The 22,155-nt window shown below is 43.0% G+C and overlaps 1 protein-coding gene across 5 annotated transcripts in view; it reads right to left on the bottom strand.

Annotated features, from left to right (window-relative positions):
- akt3a (v-akt murine thymoma viral oncogene homolog 3a) overlaps positions 1-22,155 on the bottom strand; it is a 90,930-nt gene that overhangs the window by 43,718 nt on the left and 25,057 nt on the right. Inside the window, exon 4 of one of the 5 annotated variants that reach the window (XM_037783316.1) lies at positions 2,050-2,206. The exons of the other annotated variants lie outside the window; for them this stretch is intronic. The gene's annotated coding sequence lies outside the window, so the exon portion shown is untranslated. The remainder of the gene's footprint in view (positions 1-2,049; positions 2,207-22,155) is intronic. 5 annotated transcript variants of the gene reach the window in all.

Raw genomic sequence — 22,155 nt, 5'->3', positions numbered from 1 at the left:
TTTGGAATTTCGAGGAGAAATGAATCTTGCTGGCACGTTTTCCAGTTGCAGCTTGTGGATTTAGCAGTAAGAGGCAGAGATGAATCAGCTGTGACTGTGCCCGTTCCAAGCTTTCTGATTGGACAATTACAACAACGCAGTGACTAACTGTCACTCAATTAGGGGACTGATTAACTATTCATTTCGGGACAGAGGGGGAAAGGGGAGAGAATGAGAGAGAGAAATGCAGAGAGGAAAAAGAGGAGACAGGTACAAATGGTAAAGGCTGAACGTCAGCCAGCAAAACAGAAATGAGACACGCAAACTTGCAGAAACTTTCCAGCCTCTCCGTCTCGCACTCACTCCTCCAGGACGACCAGCACACCTCTGCTCTCCTGCTCTGCCGGATGCCACGCTTCAGCAGAAGAACGAGACAGACGAAAAAAAAAAAAAAAAAAAGCAGGAAAAACCTTGATGACAATTAAATAAATAACTCCATAACTATGTGAGCTCACCAGCCATTTGTTAATCAACCCAAACAGGGATTTAATTTAATGCTTTGGCCGAGGCTGGAGCTGATATGCAGATGGCGCAGAGACGGGGCTGTGTGACTGGCGCTCTGGGAGCTGGAGGGGCGGCGGGTGGTGGTGTATAGAGGTAGGGGGGGAGGCGGATGGAGAGGGTGGAGGGGAGGTTCTGCCACGTTCCAGCACATACACAGCAGCTCACCAGCCGGGAGAGGAATGTGTCGTCTGGCCACATAACAACACGCACACACATTCAGTGTTCAGAGCAGCAACACACAGTGTTTGGCTGTAATGGGACAGAATAAATAACAAGTTTACTAACTGAGTGGCTGAGTAGGCGGCTGGTTGGCCGATCGACTGATAAGCTGACTGACCAAAGGAAAAGATAACAGCTCACCTAGAGGTTGACTTTTTTCCCACCAGACGGGCAGGTTGTCAGTGCGCTGATAAAACCTGACAAAACTACATTGTGTTGTGGTGCTGAAACAATTCGATTGAAAGATTATGCACCAACAACAGTTTTGATGCTAGATTAAAGTGCAGGTCAATCTGCGTTCTTTTCTGGGGGTTTTTTCAAATGCAAACGTCCACTCAGCCGTTAGCAAAGAGCAGCGTCATAGGTTACCAAGGTAAGCTAATCAATATTTTGTAGGTTTTGATTTGTGTAGGGGGGTATTGCACGGCACAGCACAGGAAGAGGGATTAGAAAGAGGGTGCTGTATGTAATGTATAAAGCCCCAAGGAAGTGCGCCGGTCGTCGATCCCAACTGTCGTAGTGGCTAAACGATGTTACTGCAACTTCTGTGTCAGTCACGTGATGCCATTGGGCCCAAAAATACTTTTTCCCGTAGACTTACATTGGGAAAGAGACGTCTGTAACTCAGCGGATAATTTTTTTGAGGTGAATCAACTTCCCAGTACGAACACTCTAATAGCCCTTATTTAAAAAATTAAGTTTTTAAAGTTGTAAAATTAACTAATAGCCGAATCCAGAGTTACTTCCCTTCCTTCGTTCATGTGAATGAGACCCAGAACGAGGCTGGAGCGCAAGCCGTGACGACGGCGTGACGTTGGGACCCCGTGACCGAGCGAACGCTACTGTGCATGTTCCATGTGCCCAAGATCCGGGTACTTTCTCCAGACGGAGGTTGGGTCATTTAGGCTTCATGCTGTATCCAGTTGTCTTAATACATCCATGGAATGTATGTAATGTAATGCAAAATCAGTAACGTTACATGATATGAGAGCGAATCATCGTCCTCTACCAGTTTCTGTTAGAATGCTGGGCGGAGCTGGCTGTTTACTAATGCGTGATGATGAGCACTGATAAAATAGAGCCAAATAAACGTTAGGTAGTGCTGTCTCTGTTCTAATGTTCATTTTCTAAACACTGTGAATCCATAAAATGCAAGTGTTTTGCGGTAGCCCACCTACCGTACGCACCGCTGTCATCGTAATCAGTTTATCGGCCACAAGCAGTGGAAAATGAATCAATACCACAACAATAGTAGTTAATAACATACACATTATGTTTTGAACACACCTGGTGCAACTCAGCAGCCCTTACTGTTGAATCAGGGCCTGAGCGTCAGCTGGTTCAGGTGTGTTAGAGCAGAGAGAAGTGGAAAAATGGGCGGGTAGGGTGTTTGGAGGTCTGGAGCTGGGAACCCAGGGTCTAGGCCAGGGGTCAGCACCCTTTACTATCAAAAGAGACATTTTAGGCAAAAAAATAAATAATAATAATCTGTCTGGAGCCACAAAACATTTGATCATTGTGATGAAGGTAACACAGTTTATAGTGCAAGTATATAGTATATAAGGCTAATGCAATGAGGGCCAAAGAGCAAATGTACTACGGAGTATTAGGGCCACATTGAGGGAAAAAAATTTGAATTTCCAGAATAAAGTCATAATATTACGATAAAAGTCATAATATAAGGAGAATAAAGTCATAACTTTACGAGAAAAAAAGTCGTAATATTATGAGAATAAAGTCATAACTTTACGAGAAAAAATGTGTGTAGAGTGGGCACATTTTCACATCTAACTCCATCAAATATGGGTTTAATTTGACCAAACCAGAGATGGTGATTGTTGGAAAGACTAACAAGACGGTTTTGGTGAGTTTCATTTTGTTTCTGTCGAGTTTGATTGAAGTGGGTTTTACGATGCTCTGCCGCTAGAACAGCTGATCTACCAGCTGAAACTACGGCAACGGTGGAAGGAGGGTGCATGCTGTGCTGAACGCACACACACTTGAGCGAACATATCAGCAATCCCTGTTTGTTGGGCTGACAGTGGCCGGTTGGAAAATGTTACCATATCGCCTAACCTTAGCTACAAATATCAATGAAAAGCAAATCACGACTGCACAGCAGAGCAATATGGAGGTTTCACCATCAAACAACAGCAATATGGAGTCAAACTGAAGGGTGGTTTTGAGATGCAATGATTGGCCGGCTGCTTAAGCTGATCTCCTTATAGACAAAGGTCAAAAACACCTCCGGACACAACGGCGTGAGGAGGGGTTTCATGTGTTTGTGTATGTGAGAATTAGCGGCTGACACTTGAGTAAAAGCAGTAATACGCAGGGAGGAGGAGGAAGAGAGATTAGCTAAACATCAGGCAAGTAACTAACGGCTAAAGGAAGTGACGGAAAGGGGGGGGGGGACTGTGTGGAGCAGAGAGGAACTGTGCAGTAAGACGCTTGGTGAAGACATCTGTCTGAGGAACAGTCCATGAGCGCTAGAAGCAAGCAAGAACGCATGTTGCACAGCTGCAAATGACACTGATCCAAAACAGTGTTGAGAGAAAGAAAGACTCATAAAAAGCCTTTTCTGCACAATGTGTACATTCTATTTTGTGCGTGACCTCGACCCCAGCAGTTCTAACTCCAGTCTGCTCAGACATCTTAAGGCGAATCCAGGCTCTTTAAAGCCAATCCACTTACGGTGCATTAGTCTCATTACCACATCGTGGAGGTGGACTGGTGTTAGTGTGCTTGAGCGTGTGCATGAGTGTTTTCAATACAGCCATCACTGGAAAACATAAACGTGGTGCTATACCTGTAAAAGTTCTGAAGGCATTTTTGCCACTGGCGTAATGATCATACGAGACTAGAACGTGGAAAAAATGTGAAGAATCAAAGAATTCAATTCAGTTTGAAGCTGGGACTGCAGCTGGGTTTAAAGGTTTAGCGCTAGACTAATTGTACAAGCCTGTGGCTCAGTCTGTGGAATGAGACTATACGAGGAGGCTACGGCAGCCTAAAAAGATGAAAAAGATGCTTAGAGGGAGAAGAGGAGGGCTGAGCAAGAGGGAGAGTCTGAACGGGACAGAGAGTGAGAGAGAGGAGGGCCTCGCTCGGTGTATGCGGTTAAAGCTCTGACAGTGACAGAGAGTCGGGACCGGGTAGGGCAGCCACAGGGCGGCCAGATTGAGTGGAAACCCATGGGAGTGTGGCCATCCCTCGGGGGCCACTAGGAGATTTCACACAGCCAGCTGCACACAGCCAGCGCCTCCTGGTAGGCTGTGCTGGATGCACATTCACACACACACACACACACACACACACACATACACACACACACCCATGCAGGCTGCCCTGGTGCCCCTCTGCTCCCCCAGCTGGTACAGAAGGAGGCACACGTACGTAGAAACACTCATACACACACTGGCAACATATTGCAGGTTCACAGTACTGCAGATACAGAACACTGATTGTCAGGAAATAAATGACCTAACGATAAAATTACTACTAGATCAGCACTAAAACCCCTCTATTTTTAATTTCTCCTGTATATTCTTATGGTCTTTTTGCCTCCTCTCCTCTCCTCTCCTGCAGTACCACTACAGTCCAGTAGATGGTGGTGGCTCCTCGGAGCATGGTGGCCACCGCTGTGATGCTGATACAGAGCTGGAGAGTGACTGACAGACACACCACAGCCAAGACGCCTCTCATCCTAAACCCCCGCACTGTTGTGTGTGTGTGTGTGTGTGTGTGTGTGTGTGTGTGTGTGTGTGTGTGTGTGTGTGTGCGTGTGTTTGTGTGTGTGTGTGTGTATATACAGTATACCATAAATATAAAACTGTTTTGTATCTATGATATATACAGTGTATATACAGTATATTCAGTACATTTTATATATATATATATATATATACAGTATATATACAGTATTACTGTATATATACTGTATGTATATTAAATGGGGGCCATGTGTGTATGTGTAAAGTGTGTGTACTGTATGTCAGTCAGCTTATATCAATGTACTTTATGTGTGTGTCTATATTTGAGTGTGTGATGTTGGAGGGTGTGGGGTGGGGGGGGGGGGGGGGGGGGGGTGTTTGGATCCGTTGCTTCCTAAAGCACCCTAGGATTAGTGCGGCGTTAGCATATTAGCATCTTAGCTGGAGGGCTGCTGCTCAACACCACCTGTGCCAGACAGGAGGCTATCCAGCTAACCCCCCCCCCCACCACCACCACCACCCCCCCACCCCCAACACACACACACACACACACACACACATATACACACAGTGTGTGGGTGAAGGTCACTTAGCTACAGCGACTCCAAGCTTACCGTCTTCATTCATTACTGTAACTACTTTATCCGTCTATTTACACGCTGTATATTATACTACAACAAATACAGAACTTATATTGTCTTTATTTTTGTTTTTTGTTGTCACATTAAAATATACTTAACTTCACCTTATTTCCAACGTACACAAGTCATGGTCGAAGTCCAGCAAGTTGTCAGTTTCTGTGACATTACTAAGTAAAGGGAGAGATGGACGATTACATGAAGTATACGCTTTGACTGCATAAATACAATAATGCCGATACACAGCTATCGTTAAGGAATAAAAACACACCAGGAAGTACTTAAGGCGGACTTAATGTACACAGAGCCATACTGATGATTAGGACGTAAGTACTGATCTTGGATCAGCTGGTAGTTCCCCTTTACCATATCAACTATTATGCCTAAGAGACAAAGTTGGCCAGAGATGAGCTCTATGCCCAGATCATTTAGGATTATATCACTTCTTTTTTGCTATTCCTAAATTATATTGTACTGTCACACTCCAGGAAGTCAGGTCAAAATGTACAAATTAAAGCTGCTATACTGACTTTAAAGTTATTTTGCAGAAACACAGTATTTGTTGTTTGATAGGGATACATGTAACATTTGTTTGAGTCATTTGGAAGAAAGAAATGCCAGTAAGCATCTGTACAGAAGCACTGTCACCTTTCACAACTATCAAAGGCCGTTTCAACACCAAACATCTTTTCTTTGTACTCCAAAAAAGAACAGACTTACGACACAGTCTCACGGCAGTTTGTGAAAGAGTCATGAAATGTAATCTACTTGTCTCGTGTACAAAGACACAAATTTCCCTTTTTATTTGTGACGCTCAGCACGACTTTCAACTGCGTCTTTTTTGTGCGTTTTCCTACGAATGTCCAGCAACACGTGACGCATGTGTCAATTTCCACCCCAGTCATTTCAAAATAAAAGTATTTAGTTAGGTTTAGGAAAAGATCAACTTGTTTAGGATTAGTTAACAAACTACTTAGTTAGGTTTAGGAAAAGATCGACTTGGTTAAGCTTACGCAACAAATTATTTAGTTAGGTTTAGGAAAAGATTGAATTGGTTAGGCTTAGAAAACAAACTATGTAGTTAGGTTTAGGAAAGGATCAACTTGGTTAGGCTTAGGAAACAAACTATTTAGTTAGGTTTAGGAAAAGATCGACTTGGTTAGGATTAGGCAACAAAACTACTTAGTTTGGTTAAGGAAAAGATGGTGGTTTGAGTTAAAATAACACCGGAAGTGCTGTAAGTACGGAAGTTAGGTGACAAATAAATGAACTTTGACGTGTGGTTTCCCATGGGACACAAACACCGGTCTCCTGGGTGAAAGTCCTGTTTTTTTTTACCCAATCTATACACTCCGAGGTCCTCCCTACGCGGCGTTGGCCGCTCTCTATACTTCCCGGTTCACAATTACTTGGATTACATACAAATTGATTTTGTGCTGGCCATCATGAAAGAAATGTGAAATTCGTGTCTACGTACACAAATCGATACATTCAATTTTGTGACTCTTACATGAACTGCTGTGTGACTGCGCTGACACGTAACACTGAAGAATAAAATACTCAAGGAGGCTGTTTAAATTTAGAAAATGTGCAACGTCAAAGTCAAGTTTTCCTCCTTAATGTTGCAATTCAACGGATTATGTGATAGCCCCTCTGCCCTGCTTGCTGGTTTCCTGCTCTGTGCTCTTCTGTTTGCAGAGACCCGTCCTGTGAAGCGGGACCATTAGTGGCAGCAGACACACCTGGGCCCAGCGTGACCTCCTGTACAGTAGGTCTTAATTCAGAGTTTGTTTGTCACAACGAGCAGAGCTGTGACAGCTTCAACCACGAGAATATGAAGCGAAAAACGAATGCAATGAAAAAATATGAAAAAAGAAATGTAACAAAGGACGTCAAAGTCCAGTCCTTTATGCTAAGAAAGTGAAAAAGGAATGAAACTGTCTTTCAGTTTCAACCTCTTACAAACACATGTGCTCATTGACGTCATATGCTACAGTTCAAGAGTCGAGCATATACTGTAGCCATACAGTAGGAGGCATATCATATATACTAGGGGCGGAACGGTTCACAAAATTCACTGTTCGGTTCATATCACGGTTTTGGGGTCAAGGTTTTCGGTTTGGTTCGGTACATTTATGTTACAGCGAGGAGGTCATGTTCTGATTTCAACATGCTTTTCATTTATTTGGCAAAAATAAGTTACTAATGTTTGACTTAACAAAAGTATGGCTTACATAAGGAACGTAAGGTCTTCATTGTCAAAACTTAATTGAAAGAATAGGTCTTCTACAGTAATTAGTGCAAACAAAAAATGCAGCTTTATTTTCATATAAATATGATGTAATTATAGACTAAGGCCATCAACATAAATCGAAGCATAAGCTCAACCAGAATATATGTCAACATATATGTCAATATATCAACCACTATACTAAAAAAAAAAAAAATAGTTTAACATACAGTATGTCTCAATTCCCTGATTATCAGCTCTTAATTGAAAGATTAGTTTTTCCACTCAAAAAGTGCAGTATTTGGAGGAATACGGTTGGATTTATGTGCCACTGTGTTATCTAAAAATAATTAATAAATATAAAACACATTACAGGGATTGTGCTGCTGGAATTACTGTGTTGCTTAAGTGTCAGCGAGAGGGAATATTATAGCGCGGCTCAAGTAACGTTACGTTAATCATATACTGAAATCCAGCATCCTCCATGACTGCATAAGGCTGCATATCTTTCACTATAAACCTCCCCAATGCTATAGTTATGTTTTTTGCCCTGTCTGAGTCTGCATGTAGAGGCTGTTTAAATGCTGCGGGAAGAAACAGTTGCTCCTTCCTACCCGACTCTCTCCTCCTTGCGCTATCGATGGACACACCACAGTATTGCCGCTAGCATAAGCCAGTAAAATCTGGTCTGCACTCGCCGAAATTGAGCCAATAGCAACGCACGACCGCAGGACCTCAAGACCCATGTCCGCCCGTGACCCAGCCTCCTTCCATAGGCCTTGATTTCTAGTGTGACATAAACAGCCTAACTCTACATGATAAGAAATACACAATTGGCCTCATAACTTATTTCAAATGAACCGAACAATTCATACATGTCCCGAACCGTGACTGATTTTTTACTTCCATCCCTAATATATAACATTAATTATTATTAACCAGACTGGGCAAACTCAGGTTTATGTCTAGATCATAGTAAACCCTATGAAGAATATGAAACACAGCTCAGTTAGATGGTCTGTTCTCCCCTACATCCACACACATCCATCCACCCATGCACACACACTGTAAAAAGACAAACACAACGACCAAAGCGTAACATGCCATTGAAAACACAAAGACTGATCTCTTTGGATATGTTCTAGTATGTCAAGAAGATAAAAATACAATCCGAGCTAAAAAAAAAAGCCCCTGCATTCAAACACCCAATAACATTAGGAACGCCATGCTGCTTGTGTTCAGAATGCAGTGGATCCAATGTGATTAGGAAAAAGCACACACAGCCAATGAGCAGGCTAATCAAATTGCACTGATTGCTGGTGTATTGCGTCTCTCTGTTCTCTCTCCTTTGGACAGCATTGTGTGTTGGCATCATTGAGTTCTTCATTAAGTTTACATCCATGAAGTCCAAGACGCTGTATATCCTTTTCTAAATGTAGCTGATATTACATTAAAATCCATAAAACATCAGTAGGACCTGTTAAAGTGTCATCACTTTCAATCAAAGACATCTATTTTTTTTATCCTTTTACAGTCCTTGACAATTTATGTCATTTAGTTTAACTTTTAATAATAACTGTCGAGGGCTCCAGACTGCAACCATCTTGCGACTATTTTTGGAGACAGTGCGACAAAATGTTATAACTAGGAGCACCAGTGCGACTTGCAAATAATACCCCCCCATTTTTTTCATAATCATCGTATATCATGTGAAATACCAGGCGGGAGTGAGAGATAGTGTGTGTCGTGTGTGTGTGTGTGTGTGTACCGTCCACATCGACGAGCGGTGGCGCTAACTGCATTCATTGCATGCTTAAAAATTAAAATTGACAAGGTAACACACAGAGAGAGAGAGAGAGAGAGAGAGAGAGAGAGAGAGAGAGAGAGAGAAAGGGTACTACTGCTTTCATTACGAATGCACTTATTTTTACAGTCTAATAAACGCACTCATTTCTGGCGAAAGAACATCGCGATTGATAAGATGACAGATATCCTTTTATTTGTCAGGGTGGATATAGCTATGACTCACGCAGCCCCGGCAGAGGAGAGACAGATAGTAATAATAACTTGATTTATAAAGCAGGTTTCAAAAAACAAAGTTACAAAGTGCTTTACAGTAAAACATGATAAAAGGGATTTAAAGGCAGGGTGGGCGATCTGGAGAAACTAGCAAGAGTACACTAGATTTTTAAAAATGATCCAGCAGGAAAAAATGAGCCCAGTGTTGACAACTCTTTTCCAATGAAAGTAGCTAGCAGCATTAGCTGCTAACTAGCTCCAACAGTCCCTTAATCTTGAGAGAATGTCGCCAAGTCGGCTACACTGACAGTCTGTCGATTCAGGCCTCCCTCCAAAGCCACTCCCCCACTATCATAATGAATGTTAGGGCTGTGTATTGGCCAAAATCTGGCGATACGATACGCATCACGATACAGGGGTAACGATTCAATATATTGCGATAGATTGCTTGTCGGGATGTAATGAGCATTTCAACTAATATAACAAAAGTGTTTCTAAAGTCTTTAGCAATCCTGCCTTTAATAGTTACAACAAATACCATTGGTTAAGAAAAAGCCACAACATAAAAGTGAGTCTTGAAGAGATTTAAGGGAAGATACTGAGTTTGCCTGAATTCTAACACATCATGGCAGTGCATCACTGTTGGGGCACCAAAACTCTATTGCATGTCTGCGAACCAAATCGATACCCAAACTCACCCAAACGCTTCATTCATGCTTCAAAACCAGTTATTGTGTCAGTAAATTGGCCAATGCCACCGAAATGAAAAGTTGTTTTGTCACCGTGTGAGCCGTACTGGTCAAAATGTTTACATGTGTTTTCACCACGGCAGTCAACCCTGGAAATGTTTCTTCTATAGAAATCTCTGTTTTGTTGACACTGACTGCTTACTGTACAAGACTGTCAGTTCTGTCGAGCTGAATGCTGTTTGTGTATCGCACTGAGCTTTTTAAATTCCCATTTCAAAAGTAGGTCAAAGTTTACAGGAAAAGTCAATACTGTACAATACTGTGGTACACAGAAAAAAGGATACGCACATTTATACAGTAAATGTATTTGTGTAGCAATGTGTTACATGTACTGTAGACAGAACATTTGCCTTTGAGCCTTAATGTTAAGTCATATCAAGCAAATAGAAATTTGGCCACAAAATGACATCGATACCAAAAGTTCAGTAAAAAAACAAATATTGCTAATTGTACCTCCTCACAGTACGTGACACTATATCATAGATGTTTATGGAATATACATGCGTGTCTGACAGATTTTGATAATTGAATGGATCATTTTGCATGTGATGGCTCAAAAGATGAAAGAATGTGTAAATGTTGTGAAGAGGACGACGATTTCACCGAGAGCCAGCTCATCGGTTTTGATCAGTGAGACGCGCAAGTGGTTATTGTGCAAATTGTACTCGTGCCAAAACACGTGCAATTTGATTGAATGAATGAGAAATTCTAATCTGTTGTGAAAAAACAAACTAATTGTTCAGAGATTTGAACTTACTGTTTTGAATAAAAGATAATGATTTTTTTTCTTCTTTTGAAGCAATTATTCCCTTTGGGACTTTTCCTTTAAAATAAAACAACACATTGTTATGTCTGGAGCGGCTTGTTACTTAAAGGAGAAAAGCTGGTCCACCTTAACAGTCCACCTTAAGAGAGTCTGAGCCGGTGTTGCAGGATACAGGAAGCTTGACTTGGGTCTGAGGAGTTGTAGCACTTATTAACTGACACATAAACTGTACACACACTGCATTGCTACGTTCACAGCTACAACGCTACCGACAACCCCACACTCACCGCCGCCACACACACACACGGTCTGTCTGACTCTCCCGGACGGGTGAACCGGGGACTCGGTTGTCCGTTTTGTTCACACACTGCAGCTGGCGATGAATGATGGATTTAAACCTGTTTGTGCATCGGCTTATCGTTGCAGCGCGTCGGCTCGTTAGGCACTAAAACAACAGCACCGCTGCATGAAACGCACTGATGTTATCAGTTAACGGTTAATAATTGGTTAACGAGGGTCAATTATCGGTGAAAAAAAAAAAACTAAAGTAGCATCCCTAACTTATTACCAAAGCATTTATCAGGAATACAGTTATGATGGACAAAAATGTGAATGTGTTGCGTTGCAGGTCGATTAAGTGGTACTCCTAAAATGTTCATTAATGAGCACCTACAAGTGCTACAAGTGGTATAAGTTAGTCTGGAGCCCTGCCGTCGCCTATATTCATATTTATGAGAATGGTGTTTAAATACTGACATGACTATCATAATAATGATGCTACAAATAACCTGACCAGTCATTAACCTCGTTTTATTTCATTCAGTAATCCATATATTCACATTGTGCATTCATAATCGCACGGAGGAGTGGGTTTCTTTGAGGTTCCTCATTTAAATCTGACATTCATATTCAAATTCTTATTCTGTTCTTTGGCCTCGTTGGATGTAAAATCATCCAATAAGAGGAGTAGAGTAAAGGCAGCTGGACCAATCAGTCGATGAGAATAGCTGCCGATCAGAACAAGAAGGGGAGGGTCGGCAGACACACACAGCTGTCTTACTGTGGCATACAACAGACAGGCAACAAGGAGTGTGTGTGTGTGTGTGTGTGTGTGTGTGTGTGTGCATGGGGGACCTTAACCAGCCCAACCCCGACCAGTTGAGCAGTGGTGAACAGGTGCAAAGCTTTGTGCATGTATGTGTGTGTGTGTGTGTGTGTGTGTGTGTGTGTGTGTGTGTGTGTGCATCACTATTATTCCAGAGTGGTTGGCTCTGTATTATTAATTCAGAAATGCTGGGCTGGGGCTGTGGGCGGCAGCTGGCGTTACGTGTGCAAGTGTGTGTGTGTGTGTGCGTGTGTGTGTGTGTGTGTGTGTGTGTGTGTGTGCGTGTAGACAACATAAGACCCCTCTGGTCTTTTGTGAAGCCCCCCCCCATTCCCTTCTTTCCTAGAGCAGCAGAGAGGCATTGTGCTGTACGTCTCCCTGTCTGCCTGTAAACTTATACACACACGCACACGCTCATACACACACACAGTGTACTCTGTCAACACAAATACACACACACATGCGCACACACACTAGAGCACAATAGCTCAGCCCAGCAGGCAAGAGTAAACAATCAAGTACCACACCCCCCCAACTACTGTCAAGTGCCCCCCCCCCCCCGCCCCAAATACCCTACACACACACACACACTCACACACACCAGCCCAGCCGTGCCTCATTCTAAAGGTTTCATTCATGTGTTGCACTGAAGGGCCGACAGTAAGTGCTCTCCACCTCACTAACTGCTGCTCTCTGCTCTCCCCTCTGTCCTGCCTATCTACCTGTCTGTCTGTCTACCTGTCTGTCTGTCTACCAGTCTGTCTGTCTGTCTGTCTGTCAGTCTGTCTGTCTGTCTACCCAAGTGCCCATTTGTCTATCAGGTACATTCACACTGGGCAACTTTGTGTGGACAGGTGAGAGCGATGCCAACAAGTAACCACATTGTGACACCTCTACCTGTTTTTCAGGAGATTCAAAGCAGAAGGTTTGTTAGGGAAGGAAACAGAAGTAAACCACGGTTATATACGAATCCAGGGAAGTACCGGAAGTAAACAAGTCGCCATTACTGCGGTGGTGTCTCCCTTCAATACGTGCACGTTTGAATGCAAGCTGTCTTAGGGAGTGTACAACTTTCGACTTTTACCCTGACTTCCTATGTTATTTTTGACAACGATGTCTAGTAGGAGTTCGGGAAGAACCTGAGCAGCTGCCTAACGTGGTGAAACAAGTAACGTCAGTTAAGTTAACACTGCTTAAAGCTGCAGTGGGTAAAAAACGGTACAAATATGATTAAACAAATTTATTTTTATAAAACGGTCACTATATCCTGACAGTAGTACACGAGACAGATCTGAAAAAAACAAAACCATGTGCCTCTGTGTCCTCCGGTGCTCCTAATGGCATCTGCAAGATTTCACAGACCGGAGGAAAACAACCAATCAGAGCCGAGCTGGAGCTTTGCCATCTATGACATGGTTGTCAATCACTCGCGAACTCCGATCCAACGGTCAAACTAGGCAGCGCTGATCAAATATAAATGAATATTCTGTTAATATAATGCCTATTTCTCTCTTCAAATGTTTTCAGAAACATCTTGTAGTGCACTGTTTAGCTGTAAAAATGAGAAAGTTTGTGACCCGGCAGCCATGTAGAGATCCGTTGAAGAAGTACCAAGCACCGCCCACCAGCCAGAGCACAACTAATAGGAACGCTCTCTGTGAAATGAAAGTAAAAGTCTCCCATCACGGTCTAGATTTTTCTAAAGCCTGAAAACAGAGCCATGAGGAGGTACAGAAGTCTAGTTTTCTCTCAGAACACTTGAATTACAATATGCTGAAAGGTTATTATGGAATTTTTGTCCAATGATGTCAAAAATATACTGCCTACATCAGGTTTAACTCAATGATTCTCCAAGTAATAACATCATGATAACGTTGTAATTTACCTAATCGCCCTATAGTCCTTTTTCCTGAGCAGACTTTGAACGTACTCATAATAATAACTGAATGGCACCTCCGTTAACGTTAGTAGCTCCGCTATTTAACCAAGTAGGACTGTGCTACCCACCGGCTGCTAACAGGTAACGTTACTACCTCTCCTCCTGCTGATTACAACACAGATTCATTGTTCACAGTGTCGCATTATCAGGGAAAAATAGGGTGCATCCCCTCAGGTTTAGTAGCGCCACACAGTTGAGCGCTTTTTTGTCTCAGGTCAAACAAACTGAAATATGATACAGCGTGCGTATGCGTCATTTTGCATGCGTAACTGTCGGAAAGCATCAATAAGAGGAATTGATGGTCATGGAGGCATGAGAGGCCAAGGAATCTGACAACTACAGTTCTCTATTCCCATCTCTAGCGTTTTCCCTGCCTGCCAAAGTGGCGGGTGTCCTGCTAATTTCAGACCCTGAGTGGAATATATCGTTATGCGTCGATTTTTGAATAACAATGGACTAATTCCCGGTGATTTTCGAATAGTATTTTTGCTTGGAATGCACATCCCTAAACAGAACACATACAGAGTGTCTGCTAACCGTGTTAACTGGTGACTCTCAGCCAAATGCGTACTGGTTGCTTGTAGTGGCGGCAGCTGTGTCCTCGTAAAAGCCTTCAATTTCACTTTAATCCATTTTAAATACATAACCATCTGTGTTTATTATCTACGCCGACAATATATGTAAGTATCTACGAGCAACCACAGACTCTTTCGGCCTAAAGTCACCAGTTAGTAGTGTTAGCAGATAGTAGTCACTACGACTTGCCACCGCAGTAATGGCGGCGCCGCTAGATGGCGAAACACGCAACGTGATCGCCGGATTCGTCTATATCTGGATGAATCACAGTTTATGAATACAAGGAGACATGTGATCGGCTGCAGTTAATCATGCTTGTAAAGCACAACATTACAAAATAAAGCAACCGGGGGCAAAACACAGCCTCATCCCAGCCGGTTCCCTCACAATCAGTCATGCTCCATCATGCGTAACTGAAAGGCCTGAGTTACCGAGACTGGAATCATATTTGTTTTGGCTCATGTGCTACTAAAAGTCCCTGATGTCGCTGTCTGAAGACCGTTTCAGAAAACACTGTCCAATAAAAGAGCCACTTGTAAGCCCATGTGACTTTTGTTTACAAAATGCTGAATGCTTGTGATTAGGCAGTTCAACTTCATGAACTACTGTACAGTTTGGACTAAACTAAATCACAGTGTGATTGCAATTCGTGACTGGCTTGCGTGTTCGTCACACTCTGAGGTGACAGACGACTCTATACGTCCGTCCGTCTCAGACAAACACTCCTCTCTCCTTCCCTGAGAGCTGGTGTTTGTCATGTTGGAACGTCTGTTCGTCTAAGAGGCTGTTTTTGACAACGTGTCCACCTCAGCTGGCCGACATCAGGCACTTGAGGCTCTGAGACAATTCAAACCAGACAAAGATGACAATATGAGTATCTGGATGGCCAGACTACATTCAGTAATTCATCAAATCCATTATGGTGTTTAGCACTAATGACAGTAATGTGAAAATGAATTGACCGCTGTGAATAAATTGAGACAAGAGGTCAGTTATAGACAAGATCCACTGGAGAGGACACTTAGATGCTTTTGACTATATAGCATGAATGTGGAACAGCCAGGTGAAAGATGTTAATTACAAGTCTCCTTAACTATGAGATCAAATCTAAATTTTATGAATATCAATATCAAGATGTTTCTCAGTCATGATTTTTGCTATTTTCTGGGTATTTTCCAAGACTATTAACAAAGGATTAGGACTGATCCGAATGCTTCGAAGCTTCGACCGTTGCCATGGTATTCGACCTCCAAATCACTATTCGAATGCTTTGTTTTTTATTTGTTTTTTTTAATTTTTATATACAAGTATGTAGTAATAATGTATAAATCCCCAAATAGCCCATGAAATAAGGAATAATCCCACAACATTATTCATTATTCATATTCAAAATGAATCATTAGTTATTCTCAGACGAATATCGCTGTTTGTTGTGTGTAGAGGTGCGTGTGTGTACAGCAGTGCGACAGCAGTGCGACAGCAGTGCGGCAGCAGCGCTGTTTTAGGCACTTAAACGGGGGTGATGGAGACAAGATAGAAGAACATGTCAGCCAGCAGCGCCGCGCTGCTCTGTGAAGCTTCGAATACCTGTCACCGCACCAAAATTTGGGGACTTTCTTCATGATAAATAGTTATTAGGGCTGTCAATCGATTAAAATAGTTAATCAGAGATCAATCGCACATTTTTATCCGTTCAAAATGTACCTTAAAGGGAGATTTGTCAAGTATTTAATACTCTTATCAACATGGGAGTGGACAAATATGCTGCTTTATGCAAATGTATGTATATATTTATTATTGGAAATCAATTAACAACACAAAACAATGACAGATATTGTCCAGAAACCCTCACAGGTACTGCATTTAGCATAACAAATATGCTCAAATCAAAACATGACAAACTGCAGCCCTACAGGCAACAACAGCTGTCAGTGTGTCAGTGTGCTGACTTGACTATGACTTGTCCCCAAACTGCATGTGATTATCATAAAGTGGGCATGTCTGTAAAGGGGAGACTCGTGGGTACCCATAGAACCCATTTTCATTCACCTATGGTCAAGGGACCCCTTTGAAAATGGCCATGCCAGTTTTTCCTCGCTGAAATTTAACGTAAGTTTGGAGCGTTATTTAACCTCCTTCCATAAGGTGTTCTAATTTCATATGATGTCTTCAGTCTAGCTTTGAGCCCGCTACAACCTAAAAATCACAAGGTGTGTTAAATAAATTAGTGGCTTTAAAACTCATTTGCGTTAACGTGTTATTATGGCGTTAACTTTGACAGCCCTATAGTCGTTATACATGCTCAGCTTCTGCATTATTGGTCAAATATACTGAAGAATATATGTGAAACCCCCGCGGTAATATTGGTGCTCTCTGAACCTGCCCGTCTGGCCCGGCAGATACTTAATGAGCAGGCTGTTTCCCAGGTCTATTCAAACTCAAGATATTGTGTAGAAACACTCAAACCACGGAGCAATATCTGAATATGGCAGATGTTCGTCCTCTTTTCTTCTCCGCTCTCCCCCTCCAACTCCTCTCATACAGCAGTCTGCCATTGAACCTCCTGTTCCAGCCGCTATGCTGTGAGGCATCTGCACCTCACTGACTGTTTCTTTCTTTCTCCTCCGTCTCATCTTTCCTCTGTATACACACACACACAAACAAAGATAGAACTCTTTTCTTGATGACAGATGGCGAGTCAACAATTGTACAGCATCAGTCTCTCAAAACACAGACACACAGACACAGACACACACACACCACATGCACACGCAAACACAGAAACAAACACCACCTCCTTGTCCTCCAGTCCCTTTGTGCCCAATCCCCTGTCAGATGTCTTGATTTGTTTCTTACAGCTGAGTGTATGCATTAGTGTGTGTGTGTGTGTGTGTGTGTGTGTGTGTGTGTGTGTGTGTGTGTGTGTGTCCCTCTTTACCTTGGTATATTAAGCACTAGTTTAATGAGAGCTTGGTGAGGTGCGGGCCCCAGCCAGTGGACCATATGGGGGAGATTTAGCCCCCTCAGAACACTGAGCCAAGCCTCGCTGACATGATTACCACTGCCGTCCGCTGCTCTACACTAGTGTCAGATTGGGAACTGGGAATTTTGTCATGGACAGCTAATTAATGACTGGAGATTGGCAACCAGAGACGGAGGAGGCTGAAGGAGGATGAAAAAATTCTGTCACTCTTTGGTCTCTTCTTCCTCTCTGATTTTAATCAGGCTAACTAACTGAGGCTCTGTGAAAGATGCATAAAACACCAGAGTAGGGGTGGGACGAAATATCGTGCCACGAAATATCAAGATATGAAAACATGACGATATGCATCGTCGAGACGAAAAACTAAAACGCGATATCAGGGTATAATAGGTACATACAGGCTCCGGGGCTAAAGCTGCAGCCTATTCCTGCTGCTATTCAAGGCCTATGGAAGGAGGCTGAGTACGCGTCATATCTTTGGGGTACAACAGATGCGCAGTCAAATCTGGTCTGCCCTCGCCGAAATTGAACCAATCGCAACGCACGGCCGCAGCTTCAGTTACACTGCGCACGTGTCATACCCCGGAGCCATGTCCGCCTGTGACCCAGCCTCCTTTCTATAGGCCTTATCGGAGCTCCACACACATCAACACACACAGCGCAGTCAGTGAACAGCTGATCAGAGAGGCTGCGGTGGAGACGAGTTGACGCTACGCTCGTTGCTGTTAGTAAGTGCAATAAAACTTTGCAAGTCCGCTGTCTCTCATCCTCCGCCGCGACGTTTACACAAGCAGAGCGCGTTAGCTCGGTGGGCTAACAGCTAACTGTAAACACGTGTAAGTTATTTAGTTGAGTTGTGAATGACTTTAGTTCCCTCTGGTAAGCTGTGTTTCAGTGAATGTGTCTTCATAAAGTATAGAAGCAGCGTAACCCTTGGTTACACAAGACTGACACTAAAGCTGTCAGTAGGCTGTGTAGTCTAACTGTTTAGGTTAGTTTGTCATGTATCTTACTGGTAAACTGAGACAAAGCAGACGTTGGTGACGTGTTTTCCGTACTTATGTTACGTTGTTTACATATGTATTTCACTTAGTTTACTTACTTATTTTAAGGCCAACCATGACGTTTTTCATAAACCTAACTAAGTGGTTTGTTGCCCCCTGCTGGTACTGTTGGAACATGTTGTGATAGTATCATATCATGAGTTACTCTGTGATTCCCACCCCTACACAAGAGACGTGTATGCAAGCATACATGTACACAATCAGAAAAAAAAGCACGAAACATGGTTACATAGCACCACATGTTCTGGTTGCTTAAAAACAGACATGTATTTGTCCTTCCTTTCCCCTGAGTATTTATACACTAGTGTGCCTTGCATGTACTGTACACGCTGTTGTCACCGTACATACTTTGTGAATGCATGGATTTATTCACGACTCACATTTTCAGTGTGTCTGTGTGGTACAGCAGGCTGAAGCCAGTGGCTTAGTTAATCCTGTCAGAGACAGATTACAGGTGGGAAGATATAAATAGACTGACTGTCCCTTTATCCTGGCCACTGTGACATCAGCATGCAGCTCAACTATTAAGTCAGGCATAACAGGAGCAAACTAAAACCAAACCCACCAAAGCCTGCCCTATATATTTACCCACGTGATCAAAAAGACCAGATGTTCACAGAAAACAAGCTTTCGCCGTATCTTTACATCACATCTGGGTGCCAGAGCAGAACATTTGTAGTATGTAGCTTTGCTGTTGTGAAAGTCACATCATGGATGCAACGGCACTATACACCGATCAGCCATACCATTAGGACCACTGACAGGTGAAGTGAATAACATTGATTATGTCGTTACCATGGCACCTGGCGGTGGGGGGGATATATTAGACAGCCATTGAACATTTTGAACTTTGTGTTGGAAGCAGAAAAAATGGGCCAGCGTAAGGATGAGAGCGACTTTGACAAGGGCCAAATATTCCTGGCTAGACGACTGGGTCAGAGCATCTCCAGAACTGCAGCTCTTGTGGGATGTTCCAGGTCTGAAGTGGTCAGGATCTACCAAAAGTGGTCCAAGGAAGGAAAACCGGTGAACCGGCGACAGGGTCATGGGCGGCCAAGACTCATTGATGCACGTGGGGAGCGAAGGCTGGCCCGTGTTGTCCGAACCAATAGAAGAGCTACTGGAGCTCAAACTGCTGAAAAAGTTAATGATGGTTTCGATAGAAAGGTGTCAGAACACACAGTGCGTCACAGTTTGTTGCGTATGGGGCTGCGTAGCCGCAGACCGGTCAGGGTGCCCATGCTGACTCCTGTCCACCGACCAAAAGTGCCTACAATGGGCACATCGTGAGCATCAGAACTGGACCACGGAGCAATGGAAGAAGGCGGCCCGGTCTGATGAATCACGTTGTCTTTTACATCATGTGGATGGCGACGAGTTGGAGGTGTTGACTCGGCCTCCAAATTCTCCGGATCTCAATCCGATCGAGTATCTGTGGGATTTGCTGGACAAACAAGTCCGATCCACGGAGGCCCCACCTCGCAACTTACAGGACTTAAAGGATCTGCTATTGACGGCTTGGTGCCAGATACCACAGCAGACCTTCAGAGGTCTAGTGGAGTCCATGCCTCCACGGCTCAGGGCTGTTTTGGCGGCAAAAGGGGGATATTAGGCAGGTGGTCATAATGTTATGGCTGATCGGTGAATGTTAGCCAATGACTTATTAACCTGTTAGCCGATATTCATCCAACTACACTCATCAACTGCTGCCTAAAACATGTGCAAAGTATACATAATAATAATCCATAACGTTTCACTCGGAGTGTGACGTACAAAAATTGTATTGTTAATTTAAATATATTTCTCATTGAAATTAAGACAGCCACATCAGTGACTACATTTACATGCACACTCAAGGGTCATGTAAACAGCATATTCCATTTGGATATTCTGTATTAGGCCTTATTCCGAAGTGGGATATCATTCAGGTTTGAGGAGCATTTTTTGGACGTATATACAGCACATTCGAAATACGCACCTCAATTGGGGTTTTTATGACAGTTTGCGACACGGCCTCTTGCCTGTTTGCAGCCAGCTCTGTGAGTTGTACACAAACTAACTAGCCAACAGTTTGCAGAGATGCATGCCCAAAAGAAAAGAAGGAGAAACACAACAACTCTTAAACATTATGAAAGTCTTGGATATCAACAGGTTTTTCAGATATGTGCAAATATCACAATGGCGACCTTTTCAAGGTGGTTGAAGGACTGAAAGAGGGAGGCTGTGTTCGCACGGTCCAACAAGTCCGCCACCGGTGGAAAACTTTGATAAAAAACAGATTTTTGACGCAAAGAAGCAAAACGGCACAAGCTGCTCCTGCCGTTACACTTTTCTATATTTTGACGTGATAAACGACATGTCAAGCACAGCCGAGAATTCCCAAATCTCTGCTCACCTTTGCTCAGGATGGGGCCAACTGTAAACTGGAGTTAAGTGGCTCTGCTTTACATTAGTGATCGCTGTGTCTTATCTGACAACCATCAGACTGGGTAATCAATTCGGAAACACTAAATAAAAATCACAAGTGCCTGCAGTAGCCTCAAACAGCTGCTGCCTCCGTGGTCTCCCCATAAGCTTCTGTAAGAGAGGTTGCTCTCTAGAACAGGTGCTCTGTTTTACAAATAAAGAAACACAGTGCTTTGTGCCACAGTAGCAGAGTGAAGAGGAAAAAACACATCAAGGATGTAACTGGTGTTTCAGAGCAACAATGGTTGTCCAGTTTCCCTTGGCAACCAGATGTAGACCACTGTCCACCATCATGGTGCAATTGCCCCTGTTTGAAACCACTTTTCATGTGCTAAAAAAGAAAAGAAAGATTACAAAAGAAAACTACCCAACTCCCTCCTCTGCTCAGGTAAATGAGAGTTCAACAAGTTAAATTAAGTGTGTAATTAAAAAATCGTACAGTCCGTATCCAATAAAAACACACAGTGGAACAGCAGCACAGAATAAATCAAAACTTGTTTTAGGGAAATCACATTTTCTGCACTGACATACAGTATACAGTAAATCTTATGTGGGATCATTATCACTATAATTATAAACTATTAGTGGAATGACCATCATTCTGTAACTGATGCCCAGTTGTCAGCCTGAAAAGCTTCTAAAACAGTGGTTCCTAACCCTAACCCCTCAAGGAAAATAGGTTGGGAACCACTGATCTAAAACATCAACCCATCAAACTGTGCCGAGTGTATATTTGATTATCTATTCTTGTACCCAATACTAAAGAAAAAGCAGTTTGGGACATAGACTGTGTTGTTTTGTAGCTTTGACAACAAAAAAAACACTGTTTTAGTTTAATAATAATACAATTTCTCTATTGGACAAGTTATAGATCAATATTTTATAGGCTTGGATGGATGGCCAAAGAACAAAATTAAGTGGCAATATGTGACCAAATGGTCACACTCTGGGGTCTTTCTCCTGCCAGCAAACACTTACACTAGCTGTTAGCCACTAGGCACTAATCTGTTGGCCTAAATCAGCCAAACCAACCCCCACTCTAACCTGCCTCCTCTAATCAGCCCAAAGCCTACTCCAACCAGCCCACAATACCTCAAGATGTTAGACTACACACTGTCCATTTGGTCTAATCTCTGCGCCGGTAC

This window comes from Sebastes umbrosus, chromosome 10, assembly GCF_015220745.1.
Source record: "Sebastes umbrosus isolate fSebUmb1 chromosome 10, fSebUmb1.pri, whole genome shotgun sequence".
NCBI classification, from domain to species: Eukaryota; Metazoa; Chordata; class Actinopteri; order Perciformes; family Sebastidae; genus Sebastes; species Sebastes umbrosus.
This window is presented reverse-complemented; position numbering and strand designations above follow the sequence as displayed.